The 14792-nt window shown below is 40.7% G+C and overlaps 1 long non-coding RNA gene across 1 annotated transcript in view; it reads left to right on the top strand.

Moving 5' to 3' along the window:
• LOC122217041 overlaps positions 1-14792 on the top strand; it is a 73986-nt gene that overhangs the window by 27349 nt on the left and 31845 nt on the right. The window contains exon 2 of the long non-coding RNA XR_006201264.1: positions 2255-2458. This is a non-coding gene — a long non-coding RNA (uncharacterized LOC122217041). The remainder of the gene's footprint in view (positions 1-2254; positions 2459-14792) is intronic.

Genomic DNA, 14792 nt, shown 5'->3' on the forward strand with positions numbered 1-14792 from the left:
TAATCATAATACCTAACATCTATTGAGCATTTTGTCTTTCCCAAACATTGTGCTAAGTGCATTCTTTTCATTATCTCACAAGATAAGTGCATTCTTTTCATTAATCTTCACAAGAACCACACATGATAGGTATTAATATTAGTATTATTCCACTTTTCAGTTAAGGAAAATGAGGCCCAGAGAGATTAAATGATTTGCTTATGCCACACACTAATAAGCGATTTCCATTAATAATGGGGCTATGCACAAATATTCCAGTTTATGTCTCCTTCTAAGCCCCAGCTGGATTTTATTTCCCCAGCCCCTCACCTCCCCTAAAGTAGAGCTTGGCCATGTAAATTGCTTTGGTCAGTGAAATGTGAACTTACATGACATATGTCATTCTGAGCAGCACTTTGAGGAGTCAGTGTGAAATTCGCCACAGTTCTTTTGCTACCTGCCATCAGTATTTCAGATATCAATGTCAGCTTTGTCAATCTGGGTTCTGAGTGGGGACAATACAGACTAGGGACTCCAGCCAATCCACTTTGGGCATGTAGTGAGTGTGAGAAATAAATCTTTGTCTGTCTTTGGGTTGTTTATCACTTCAGCCTAACCTGACCCATCCTGATGGATTCAGGATACTGAAAGCATGACTTTTAACACTAAATCTCACTGATTCTAAAACCCATAAGCTTAACCACTATTATGGACTGAATTGTGTCCCCCACAAATTCATACATGGAAGCCCTAACTCCCAGTGCCTCAGCATTTGACTGTATTTAAATATAGGGCCTTTAAAGTAGTTAAAATGAGGCCATTAGGGTGCACTCTAATCCAATCTGATTGGTGTCCATAAAAGAAGAAGAAATCTGAACACACAAGAGACCCCAGGGATGGCACAAAGAGGAAAGACCATCTGAGGACACAGTGAGAATGCAGTCAACGGCAAACCAAAGAGAAAGGCCTCAAGAGAAACCCATCCCGCCAACACCTTGATCTTAGACTTCTATCTTCTAGAACTATGCAAAAATTAATTTCTGTTGCTTAAGCCACCCAGCCTGTAGCATTTGTTATGGCAGCCTTAACAAAATAAATGCCACTACTCTATTCCATTTCCTTGAAGATAGATATCACTTACTAATTACTGAGTCATCAAGACCCTAAAAACTAAAATATCATAACTACCCGTTTCAACTCTAATTGGCACTGCAATCTATAGATTTTGCCATATAGTTGTCTTTAAAATAAAAAGTGATTCATCCAGGAGCCAAACAAAGGACTAGTAGCTTCATCCGGTAATAGATATTGTTATCAGGTCTGCATATGAGCCCTGGAATCTAAAACTGTATTTTTGGGGCGCCTGGGTGGCTCAGTCGGTTGAGAGACCGACTTCGGCTCAGGTCATGATCTCATGGTTTGTGAGTTCGAGCCCCGCGTCGGGCTCTGTGCTGACAGCTCGGAGCCTGGAGCCTGCTTCTGATGCTGTGTCTCCCTCTCTCTCTGCCCCTCCCTCACTCATGCTCTGTCTCTCCCTGTCTCAGAAATAAACATTAAAAAAAAAAAAAAAAAAAAAAAAATTTTAAAACTGTATTTTTACTAATGTCAGAGGGCATCACACAATGCTGAAATGCTACCAAATGCAATTAGCATCGATAAAAACTAAAATTCAGTGATAAAAGACTTTTTTAGTGAGGACTACCATAGCTCTGAATATGTTAATTCTCTGTTACTCTATATTTGGAAAATGTATTTCTTCAGAAAATGCAACACTTTTAAAGCAATCTGTAATATTTTTAGGTCAGCAATAATAACTGACAAAAAATGAAAATGGCTCAATAGATTCAACATTTAAACATATAAACATATAAACAATTTCTTTATATATATGATAATCCCCTCAGATCATTTAGACCCTTACATGATTAGAACTAGACACTCTCTACATTCTATTGTCTAGAAGGTATTGCTTTGAGTATAGTCTAAAGCCTTTCATAGGTAGGCATTCATAGAAATGAAAATTGTGACAAGCACTCTAATGTGGTCCCATGAGCATTGCCCTTAGTGTTCCTCCAGTGATTGTATCATGTTATATGGGAAAAACAGTTTGGTAGATGTAATTAGAATACTAATTTTTATAGGCTGAATTGTGTTGAAATCCTAACCCAGTACCTGCGAGCATGACCTTATTTGGAAATAGGGTCTTTAAAGTTGATCAAGTTAAGATGAGCTCATTAGGATGGGCCCTAATCCAGTAAAACTTGTTTTCTTATAGAAAGGTGGAAATTTGGACAGAGAAAGATACACAGAGAGTGAAGATGATGTGAAGATATAGAGAGAAAGCCATTCACAAGCCAAGGAATGCCTGAGACTATCAACACCTGGGGCAGAGGCATGGAGCAGATTCTCCCTTCGGCCTTCAGAAGGATCCAAACCTGCCAAAAGTCACCTTGATTTTAAACTTCTCACCCCCAGAACTGTGAGCCAATACATTCTTGTTGTGCAAACCACCCAATTTCTCATACTTTGCCATGGTAGCCCTAGCAAATTAATGTACTAGTTGATTGACTTCGAATTTACAAAAGAGAGATCGTCAGGGTGAGTATCTAATCACATGGGGTCTTTAAAAGCAGGGGATTTTCTTCAGCAAAAGAGGAAACCAGAGAGATTCCAAGCATGAGGAGGATTTGATATGCCATAGCAGGCTTGAGATGGAGAGGCCACATGGCAAACAACTGAGGGAAATCTTTAGGAGCTGAAAGCGGTCGAGCTGACAACAGGCATTAAAAAAGGGAGTTCAGTTCAGCAACTTCAAGAAACAAAATTCTGCCACAACCTGAATGAGCCTGGAAGTGGATTCTTTCTCAGAGCCTCCAGATTTAGGAGCCAAGTCCAGACAACACTTTGATTTTGGCCTTTGATTCTCTGATCAAGAGATACCAGTTAAGCCCATCTAGACTTCTAACATATAAACAATGAGATAATAAACGGATATTGTTTCAAACAGCCGTTTGGGGGTAATTCAGTATGTATCCATAGGAGGTAAATACCCCATAACTAGCAAGCATTGACTGCTTTCTTTACCAGTCACTATTCTAAGTGTATCATTGTTTTTTTAAGTTTTTATTTATTTATTTTGGGAGAGACAGAGACAGCATGAGTGGAAAGGGGCAGACAGAGAGGGAGAGAGAAAGAATCCCAAGCAGGGATCATGCTGCCAAAGGAGCCTGACGTGGGGCTCTACCTCATGAAACCATGAGATCATGACCCGAGCCAAAACCAAGAGTCGGACACTTAACCGACGGGGCCACCCAGGCGCCCCCATATAGTTTTTAAAAATTAACATTATTGCCATGTGACTGGGGCTGTTGTAGTCCCAAGGCAATAAAGATAAGTTCAGAGTGGAAAACTATCTGGCATCTGAGGAACAAGAGCCATATGGCAGACAGGCAGTAAATAAAACACCCTATTCAAGAAAAAGCAGAACTAGTGAAACAGTGGGAATTTAAATAAGTATAATAAATATCTTCATAAAGGTAAGTTAGGATGTCAGGAACACAAAGCAGGAACAAACAATTATGAAGAAGAACCACTCAGCAATATTGAATATTAAAAAAATATGCAATTGTTGAAAACACAGTAATGGTAAAATAAACCATGTCTACACTGCCTGTAGGAGTGAATTGCCAAATGTATGGAAGTAACTATCAGAAGCTTTTGAAAGGAGGGGGAAAAAAAAGCCAGAAAAAAATACCTTCACAGAAATATAATCCAATTTTTTTACAAGATAATCTCTTAAGAATAGGAATTCTTAAAGTAAGGATTAATAAGCATCGTATGTATTTTACTCTTCCCTCCCCGCAACTATTGAGGCAAAATAAGCCTATGAGGTATGTGGGAAAAACTCCCAGCAAGACTTTTATTACAGCCGTGTACACGGCTGATATGTACCTTGATAACTATGTAAATTTATGATTGTCCTACCTCAGGAAAGATATAAGGGAGCCAGTAAAGTCAGAGAGGACTCTTCACTTTCTGGTGTCGAGCCTGGGCCAGTTTCAGGCCTCTGCCTTCCTCTGCACACAGTTACTGCCCTAGGAATAGTCCTAAATGTCAGTGGGCAGGAATCCTACATCTCTACAGCTGTCCTCACTCCTCCTTGTCTGATCATCCTCTAGCTGAGGGACAGCTCTGCCAGGCTCCACTGCAGAGTGCACTTAGCAGCCTTTCCAGGGCCACAGTGACCTGGGAGCCAGTGAATGGAGAGCTGACACATAACCCAAGTCAAAGCCTGGAGCTTGTTATGGAACGAGCAATGAATTAAGAAGGCCAAAATTAAAGTGATGGTGAAGCATGTAGGAGGTGGTCTGGAAATTTCCACAGACAGAGTGCACATCTGTAGAGTCTTGTCTACAGACTGGTGAGGGATTTAGAGTATGAATGAGCGACTTAGCATTTTGCCCCTGAACCACAGCTTAGTGGTTTCAACCATACTACCTAAGCTTTCCTGATATTGACTCTCAACTTGTATAGAAATGCAGGATATCTCCTCTTCTAAGCGGTTCTATCACAATGTTCCATTAACTTCATTTGGAAGCCTAAGACCATTTGCCTTTGGACACCACCCTTTGCCTGTTCCCACCTGGATGGGTGGAGTTCTGTCTCACTCTGGCTGTCACTATGCTCCCTCACCCTGTTGCGTTTTACTGAGGCGTGCTAAAGACCAGAAACATACAAGGACAAGAGAGCTATGAATCACAAAGGCTGTGAATAAGAGGCATAGTCACATTCTGAATCAGATATTTTTGGAATCAGACATTCTTGGAAAAGTGGTCACACAGATCAAATAAAGTTCTATTTTTTGTATCAAGTAGTTATAAGAAACTACTGGTAGAAATGTTATCAGTCAGTGGTCATGGCTCAATATACGAAGAAATTTATGAAGAATCTGAGAAAATCCATGTATGAAATCTACATGATAGATTATGAAGTGAAATTAAGGACTATTCTTATTATGTGAGGTTAATATTCTGAAGGACAACTGTATGTGAACTTTTGTTGACTTTTTTTGAGGGAGACATCTTAGCATCCATTTTCCCTTCCTTGGAGCTCCCTTTTTTCCTTTGGGGGAATTATTTCTCCCAGATATAAACAGTCTTTGTGGTACTGTGTTCAGGATTTCTTCCTTCCTGTAGCAAAATAAACCTGGGCTAATAGAAACCTCTCTCCTGGGAGGCACCCAGGTGGCTCAGTTGGTTAAGAGTCCAACTTCAGCTCAGGTCATGATCTCACGGTTCTCGGGTTCGAGCCCTATGCCGGGCTCCGTGCTGACAGCTCAAAGCCTGGAGCCTGCTTCGGATTCTGTGTCTCCCTCTCTCTCTGCCTCTCTCTCTCTCTCTCTCTCTCTCTTTTAAAAATAAATAAACATTAAAAAAACTTTAAAGAAATCTCTCCCCCAGGACTTGGAACTACAAGAAAACTGAATTAAGATGATGACAACTTTTGGAGCTTTCCTTCCATAGGAGAGCCCAGAGTGTATCCCGCTGCCCAGATATCTGAAGACTATTTGAAGTCCTGTCTTCATTCTTTGTCTGGTTCCACCTACTCTCTAACTTCCCAACCACTCTGTGAGCTACCCATTGTAAAAAATCTTGTTGGTTCTTGTTAATTGCAACACCAGTCTCTCAATTAATAGGCCTTCTGCAAAGTACCATAAAGTAACCACTCTTTTAAGGCATGGCTAAATGAATCATTAAGTATGGGATCAAAGAAACTCAAGGACTAATGTCTTCTCTTCCACTGACTTCTTTTGTGATTCTGAAAAACTTTCTTACCCCGCTAAGCCTTACCTGTAGCATGAGAACAAAGCCCTCATTCCAGGTTGTTGTTGGAATTAGGTGAGTCTTTCCCTGAAAGTTCCTAGAATGCATAGAAAGAAAGCCTGTGAATTTCCATATCAAAGTGGTGCATTAATCATGAAAAATTGGGCATTAGTGATTTGGCCAATGATGACAAGATGCAGTGCTGGGCAATCACTTAAAAGCCAAGATTTTGTGAAGAAAGTTATACTTAATAGTCAAAATACATTTCCCTCCTTATTACTATGCTAGGCAGAGGTCAGAACTAGCCATTCATGGGTATATGAATTCTGGTAACATTTCTTCTTTGTTGGCAGTAAAGGTGACATGAAGTTCCCCATATGAATATTTAAAAAGCAACTTGCTCTGCAGTTATTCACTTATTGTTTCAATTCTTGGCCGGTTTAAAACTGTATCTCTGTTTACAAAGAAATGAAAATGCTGCTTTACACAAAAATTACATTCAGTCTGAAATAAAGACCAGACAGCACCAGTTTGATGGGGCTTTAGGGGTTTGGAGCTGACGGCCAAGAAAGAATTCTTGAAGACATCTTTAGTGCAAAAAGGTGATTTTATTAAAGCACGGGGACAGGACAGTGGACAGAAAGAGCAGCACTGGGGTTGTGACGGGTAACTGATTATATACCTTCAGGTTGGGAGGGGGTTAGGGATAGAGTAAGTCTCTAAGGTATTTTGGAAGCAAGGTTTCCAGGACCTTGAGGGACTAGCTGCTGTTAGGAAAACGCCATTTATTACCGTTTAGTAAAACCTCAGTCATGAGACCCTTCAGATGTATATCAGGGTGCCATGAGTTTGAAGTATGATTACCAGCATATATCTTGGGGGAGTTGAGATAAAAGAAGTTTCCAAAGGAATTTTTATATGGTAAAGTAGACTTACAGGATCCTGGGGAGTCAGGATAATGTTAAGCCAAGATTCCCTTTTGCCCCTAGCAAAGTGTCATCATCCAGGCAGCTGAACTCCTAGAGGGAGGTCACTCTGCCGGTTTCAGGGGCTTGTCAACGGGCTGTGGGCAGTAAGGGAATTTACTTTTTCATTTGCCTTAGTTTTCCACATCACCATAGCAAGCACTTAAACCCCTTTCCTTTGTTCTTTGGTAGCCAAGAGTGTCCATATTCCACTTGCGGTGGGGGACGGGGTGGGGGTTGGGGGCAGCGCTAGCTTGTACTTTGCCCTCAGCTTGCATTATGCTCCCTCATCAAGTTTACTGAAGAAAGAAATTTTGTCCTGGGAAATAACAGAATTGGCCTTTTCCAGAAACAACTAGAACCATGGCTGAGGGGTACTACTTTCTCTGCATCTCCGATGCTTTGTATTGGTTACTATGCTGAGGAGCTTTCAAATCATACCCCAATTCTTGGCAGAAACTATGTAAGCAAGAAAGCAAGTTTAGTTAGTCTCATATAACTAAGGATTTTAAAATCTTGCATTGATGTAACAGTGAATTTTTAAAACAGAAGAACAGTAAAGAAAACAAAAAATCCTGTAATGGGCCCCACTCTGTGCTAGATCATTTGGAGCAGTGGGTCTAGGGAACCTAGCTGAAGGCCTGAACTCCACTCCCAACCCATCAAGGGGGAGAAGAGAGTACTGTGCAAAACATTAGCCTTCCTTACCTATGAACAACCTGGACTGAGTGAGCACAATCTTTATGGAGTTTTTTGAAAACTGAATAGTCTGTGGGAGCTAGCCAGAGAAGAGAAATGATGGAGCAGCCATGACTTTAGGGCAACATTTTTCAAAGTCAAATGAGATCATTCTTTAGCCAAATCATCTTGAGATTGTGAAAATATGTGTACATCTGGGATTCATCCTTGATTCAAGGAATCAGAGAGGTGCCTGTGTGGCTCAGTCAGTTAAGTATCCAACTCTTGACTTCAGCTCAGGTCATGATCTCAGAAATCTAATTTTTGCCCTTTCCAATTTACCTTCTAGTCAAGAAGAAGAAACTCAAGGAAACAATGCATTTAGTAAACAATTATAGATTCAGTTTTACGAAAGGTAATCGAGACAGAATTCTGGACAAACAGGGACTCTGAGAGAGATTGTATCAATGACAAAAATGTTATGTTTTGCCCCCAATACCACATCTCCCTAAACTAGCAGTCATTAAGTGGCCACTGGAATTCAGCACAGGACATTTTTGCTCCCACAAACATTATTGGTCAGCATAGCAAGTTTTGAAATGTGAGTTATTCACCAGCACCTTAAAAAGGGAAAATACAACACAAAAACCGAGATATCTAATCCTTTCTGAAAAATCAAATTGGCAACAATTGGCTGTCAATGAGGAGCAGCCACTCCCACCCCACCCTTAGGCGTTTGGGATTTGTTTTATCACATCTCCAACATTCTCTTTCCCCAACCAACCAAAGTGTCAGTTGACATTTATTATTGAGCTTATGCGGATGTTTTTGTTGCTGTTCAGTTAAAATGAAAGTTAAATGTATTCACTCTGAGGGCTGTCGCTCATTACCTACATAGCCCTGGTACCTGGGGGCATTTGGGTTTTAAAATTCTCTAGCAATGATGATAGAAACCCTAATCACAGCAGTCCTGACTTTATTTTTTACAAAATCTAAGTATATGAGAATTCTTTATCAGCATTGTAGCCTTTCCATCTTGTAATAACTTTGCAAAGAAGCAGTATTCTTTTTCAAAACTCTTGGAGGACAATTCAGAAGAGACCTTTGAATTCATAAACTTATCTGGTTAATAGCAAGAGAGAGAGAGACTTTGAAAATCCAGAATACTCAATTCTGGGGTTATAGGGCCAGCTTACATTGACCATACAGACGATAGTGTATTTATTACTTCATTGCTCAGATAAGATATGCAAATCTAGGAAGCTTTAAAACAAGGATGTTTCTAAAATGCCAGTGAAACAACTTATAGAGTATAGCCCTTTACAGTTTATAAAGTGACATCAAGGGTGCACCTGGTTGGCTCAGTCAGTTAAACAACCAACTCCTGATTTCAGCTCAGGTGGTGATCTCACAGTCATGAGACAGAGCCCTGCGTAGGGCTCCATGTGGACTCCATGCCTGCTTAAGATTTTCTCTCTCTCTCACTTTCTCTCTCTCTCTCTCAAAAAAAAAAAAAAAAGTGACATCATATTATTCCTTTTAGTTTTCACAGCAACCCTAAAAAGATTATGTTATTATCTAATTCTATAGACCAGGACTCTGCTGTTGGTAATCAGCTGACTTTTATGAGGTCAAATAGCGACTAATCTACAAAGCTGGAGTTTCAACACAGTTCTTTTGATCTACCTATATTTTTCTCTCCATTACACAATGACCACCTTCCATTATAATTTCAGGAGTACATTCATAATTTTCAGAAGTACATTCACATAAAGCCGGGAGAAATATAGCGCCACAAATCATACTAGCCATCAAGAGAGATCTCACATTCCCAGCACTCAGATTTGTATTTCTCCCAAATAAAAGAGAGTAATACAAGACTGGCTGACACACAAGTCTTCTCCCCGTTCAGGTTTTAAAAGCGGTATGTTTTTGTTTGTGTGCTTTTTCATGTTCTAGACAACTTTCCAAGATGTTTACTGGAGGCAATGAAATACCATGGAAATGCTTATGCTACAGTCAAGTTCATTAAAGATTTGAAAGGAGAAGTTTCTATAGACATGGCATATTAAAGCTGAAAGAGATCCAAAAATTGCTTAACCTGGTTCTCCTACTCAGACATGAGAATATGGGGCCCAGAAAAATGGTATCACTTCTAAAACTGACATCTAAACCCCAGTCTCCTGAACCCTAAGACTGAACATTTCTTATCAAATTTCTTTTTGAGTTCATCTTTTTTTGTTTATACTGTAACTGTGGTCTTTTACCTCCTACTATTCTCTGTCTTAGAAGCTCTTTCTTCTATAATAATTGCTTGGTTAGAGTTTATTTCTTTTCTGATATCCATTTTTGAAAAAAAGCTATTATTAATAATACCACCACTCATTCAAATGAAAAACTAGAGCCTTGTCCATAACTTGCTACAAATAAACACATAGTCCCCTCCATTCAACCTTTCAGCCTCACCTCAACCCAACTATCATGCTCAATCTCAGATTCATTCTTTCATTCTTGTTTTTCTTGATATTTAGGTTTGTTACATACACATGTATTCCTAAAAAGTGTGTGTGTGTGTGTGTGTGTGTGTGTGTGTGTGTGTGTGTGTGTGGAAATAAACCATTTGTGTTACGAGTTTCACTTTTCATTCTTTTACTTTTTTGCTCACTTCTCCTTCTCCCACCTTCTAACAAAGGTACTTCAAGTAGTAAGTGACCCACTTCTTTTCCTTCCAGTGACTTTTCTTTTCCTTTTAGACTTGATCCTCTCAGATTTCAAACTCCAGGAACTTCACTTCTCACCTGGGTTCTGATGATGCCGTGAATGGACTTCTACACTCTCCTCACCTCTAATTATGTCATCTTAATTGCATACATACTTGGACGTTGTTCTTTGTATTCACAGTTTTTAAAGTTATTAAAAATATACCATAAAGAATCAAGATTTGGTTGCATAAAGACTCCTTGTAGCATAACTCCTTGTATAACTTTTTGAGTTATAGTAGGCTCCCTTTATCTAGTTTCACTTTCCATTGTTTTAGTTACCCTAGGGCCAACTGTGGTCATGCAGCAGATGACCTTCCTTCTGAAGTATCCTCAGAAAGTCAGTAGTAGCCTAACACAACATTACAATGCCTATGTCACTCACCTCACTTTATCTCATCACACAGGCATTTTATCATCTCACATCATCGCAAGAATGCTGAGTACAATAAGATATTTTGACAGAGACAGACCATGCTCACATAACTCTACAGTACATTGTTCTATTTTATTATTGTTGTTGTTAATCTCTTACTGTGCCTAATTTATAAATCAAACTTCATCATAGGCATGTATGGGTACATGGGTAAAGCATATTATACATAGGGTTTTGTACTATCTGTGGTTTCAGGCATCTACTGGGGGTCTTGGAATGTATCCCCAGTGGATAAAGGAGAACTACTATAGTGCAGATAATATTTAAATTGAAAGAAGGACTTCATGGAGAAGAGCGACCATTCTCGGCACAAGTAACAAAACTCTGGACTTTTCCATCAGAGAGAATAAATTTTCATCTTGTCTAAGCTACTGTTACTTGAGCTCTCTCTGTTACTTGTAGTCAGACCCAATTATAACTAAAACATTGGGGCCATAATAATAATAATGGCTAATATTAACTAATTATTATTTTCCAAGTTCAGGGCCATGTATTGAACATCTACTACCTCAATCTTCACAACTCTCTGAGTTGGTTGCTATCATTACTTTCTTTTTTTAGTTTATTTATTTATTTTAAGAGAGAGAGAGAGAGAGAGAGAGTATGGGTGGGGTACAGGCAGAGAGAGAGGGGGAAAGAGAGAGAATCCCAAGAGGTCTCCACACTGTCAGCGCGGAGCTCAACACGGGGCTTGATCTCACAAACTAGGAGATCATGGAGTGAGTCGAAATCAAGAGTCAGATGCTTAACCAACTGAGCCACCCAGGTGCCCCTCATTACTTTCACTTTTAGATGAGGGAGCCAAGCTTTTTACAAGTTCCAGGGTCCCACTTCGGTAAGTGATTGAACGGGGACTTCCAGACCCACTTTTAACTGCTTCTTCAGTCTGCCTTCCCTCACAGGTGCTTCCCACCACGTGTGGATTGCTATGCTGATTATAAAGCACTAATCTATTAAATCAGCTGGCTCTATGAAAAGACTTTAATTACTTTGTTTTTGTTACTAAAAGACCTGGTGAAAGAACAAAAAGTTGGTAGCACAAGATCCACATTGTACCTTGACGAAAATTTCTGTTCCTTACCCACGTGAACTGATAAAAGGCACACACCCTGGAACCTTCTCACTCATCTTTCAGAAAAGAATAGCGGTGTGTACTCTGATGTATTGCACAAAGGTGCTGTGAAGATTTGTTTCAGAGAAGTATGAGACACAATTTAAACTACTAGATCCTGCTCTTCTCCGTCATTAAAGGGAACTTCACCAGCTAGGAATTTCTTCTGCCTGTTGCAGTGTGACCTGACTACAGGGGCAAAAAAGTTAAAGCTCTTTATTATTAGTGGGCTTTTATTTTTTTTTTTTTTTAACGTTTATTCATTTTTGAGACAGAGAGAGACAGAGCATGAACAGGGGAGGGGCAGAGAGAGAGGGAGACACAGAATCTGAAACAGGCTCCAGGCTCTGAGCTGTCAGCACAGAGCCCGATGCGGGGCTCGAACTCACGGACCGCGAGATCGTGACCTGAGCCGAAGTCGGCCGCCTAACCGACTGAGCCACCCAGGCGCCCCATTAGTGGGCTTTTAAAAAGGAGCTCCTGGGGCACCTGGGTGGCTCAGTCGGTTAAGCGTCCAACTTCGGCTCAGGTCATGATCTCATGGTCTGTGAGTTCGAGCCCCACGTCGGGCTCTGTGCTGACAGCTCAGAGCCTGGAGCCTGTTTCAGATTCTGTGTCTCCCTCTCTCTGACCCCCCCCCCCCATTCATGCTCTGTCTCTCTCTGTCTCAAAAATAAATAAACGTTAAAAAAAATTTTTTTTTAAAAAGGAGCTCCTCCCAGTTGAATCAGGCCTCCTTAAGAGCTTTCCAGGAAACCTCATGTGATGACTTTCCTCGCACATCTCATTTTATTGCCCATTTGTAAATGCAAGGCAACTTTTTTTTTTTTTTTTTACATTTTATTTATTCTTGAGAAACAGAGTGAGACAAAGCGTGAGCGGGGGAGGGGCAGAGAGAGAAGGAGACAGAATCTGACGCAGGCTCCAGGCTCTGAGCAAGCAGTCAGCACAGAGCCTGATGCGGGGCTTGAACCCACAAACTGTGAGATCATGACCTGAGCCGAAGTCAGATGCTCAACCGACTGAGCCACCCAGGCGCCCCGCAAGGCAACTTTTAAAATGCTGTTATTTAGCTATCCCCAGGACCATCTGTTGCTAAGGAAAAGGAGACAGACAGGGACTGATTAGGAACCAGCAGTCTCAGACACAGGAATAATCCACATAGGTAGAGCACATAGACCCTTCACTATTGACTGTGCTCATTCCCCAGTCTAAAGCTTCACAGGAGCATGGAACGTTTCAGCCAACATGCAACTCAACAGATTTGTATCTTTCTTATTTTTAATGTTTATTTATCTGAGAGAGAGAGAGAGAGAGAGAGAGAGAGAGAGAAGAGCATGAGTGGGGAAGGGGCAGAGAGTGAGGGAGACATAGAATACTAAGCGGGCTCTAGGCTCTGAGCTGTCAAGCATAGATCCCGACGCCGGGCTGACACCCACAAACTGTGAGATCGTGACCTGAGCTGAAGTTGGGCACTTAACCAACTGAGCCACCCAGGCACCCCAATTTGTATCTTTCAATGTCAGCATATCAGGCAAAGAATAACAGAGTGCAGATCCTAGACGATGTTGGATGTCTGAGTCTAGCTCTGGAAAGGATGGGCTTCTCTAAGTTGGACTTCTTTATTAACTGAAGTGACAGCTCTGTTATTAGAAGTGGGAGCTTCATTACATAGGTTCTGATGCTGCACCAGGAACCTAACACTTCTACTCTTTTTCGATGGCCCTGTTAAAACCAACATAAAGCAAATACTTAGCATGTTAATCCTTTTCTTTTTGAGCTGAAATTTTTAACATCAGTTACGGCATCATCTGAAAGAAAAGCAATCTTAATACAGTTCATATCACTGCCATTGATGGTAGCAATATTCAGTTCCCCCAATACAGAATTTGAAACTTCAATTCTAAATTATTAGTTGATGATTAACAGACCTACTGAATGACCTTCTGTAACATGTCATCTGGGGAAGTAGCAACAAAGGATGAACAGTTCCTTCAGATGAAATCTTTCCAACAATTGCTAATTGCTGGAATGATTTAACATAGAATAAAATTTTTGAAAAATCTAACACCTACACAAATGTAAATTTAGAAAAAAATAATAGAATGGCATCAACACTGTATACTTTTTACCTACATTGTAGGTAGCTTTTAACCCTTTAGATTAACCAACAATCCTTCTAAAAACCAGGCCGAACTTACACTTGGCTGTCAGGTAAGTGCCTCTTCCTGTGTTCTCCAGCTTGAGACTAGATGTCAGCATTCTGTTAGTTATCCAAGGCAGAAGCATGAGAGCAACTTAGATTGCTCTTTTTTCTTCATGCCCGCACCCATCCATTCAGTCACTTTGTCGTGCAGATTCTACCTGCCGAGTATTGATGGAATCTGCTCTGTACTCTCCTCTTCCAAGCTATAGTTCCGGTTAAAGCCGTATGATTTTTTACCTGGGCGATATTCCAACGAGAGTATAATGTAGTCTCCCTGTCCACAACTTCAACCTCTTCAGTCCGTCGAAATCCTCAAGAGTTCTAGAGATATTTCTAAACTGCAAATCTGAACATGGTCGCTTTTGCTGAAAATCCTTGTGTGTCTACAGAGTTTCCAGGACAAAGGTCGAACTCTTTGGTTTAGCAGGTGAGGCCTTTGCCTGTCTCTCTAATCCTATTCCTGCCACACCATTATACACGCTTCACAACAACCTTACTGAACAACTGATTCCCCCCAACACACGTCATCCAGTTTACTGCCTCCATGACATTTAAACGTGTTGCCTCTGGAATTCCTCTTTGATGACTTTTCATTCTCTTTCTCAGTCTCTTGCTTCTTCATCTTGTCCTTCCAGATGGCTCAAGTGCCACCCCTCAGAGAAACCCTTGTTTACTGCCTGTCTAATCAAGCTGCTCACCCGCTCCTCCTGAACCACCACCCAAATCTCTATGAACAAGTCCCTGTACTTGCCCCCTTGAAACTCCTTGGTCTGCTTGAGTCTCACCACTATCCTTAAGGATAGAGGCTATTTCTTTTTCTCTGTGGTTTTCTAGCA

Source organism: Panthera leo, chromosome B1 (assembly GCF_018350215.1).
Source record: "Panthera leo isolate Ple1 chromosome B1, P.leo_Ple1_pat1.1, whole genome shotgun sequence".
Classification (NCBI taxonomy): domain Eukaryota; kingdom Metazoa; phylum Chordata; class Mammalia; order Carnivora; family Felidae; genus Panthera; species Panthera leo.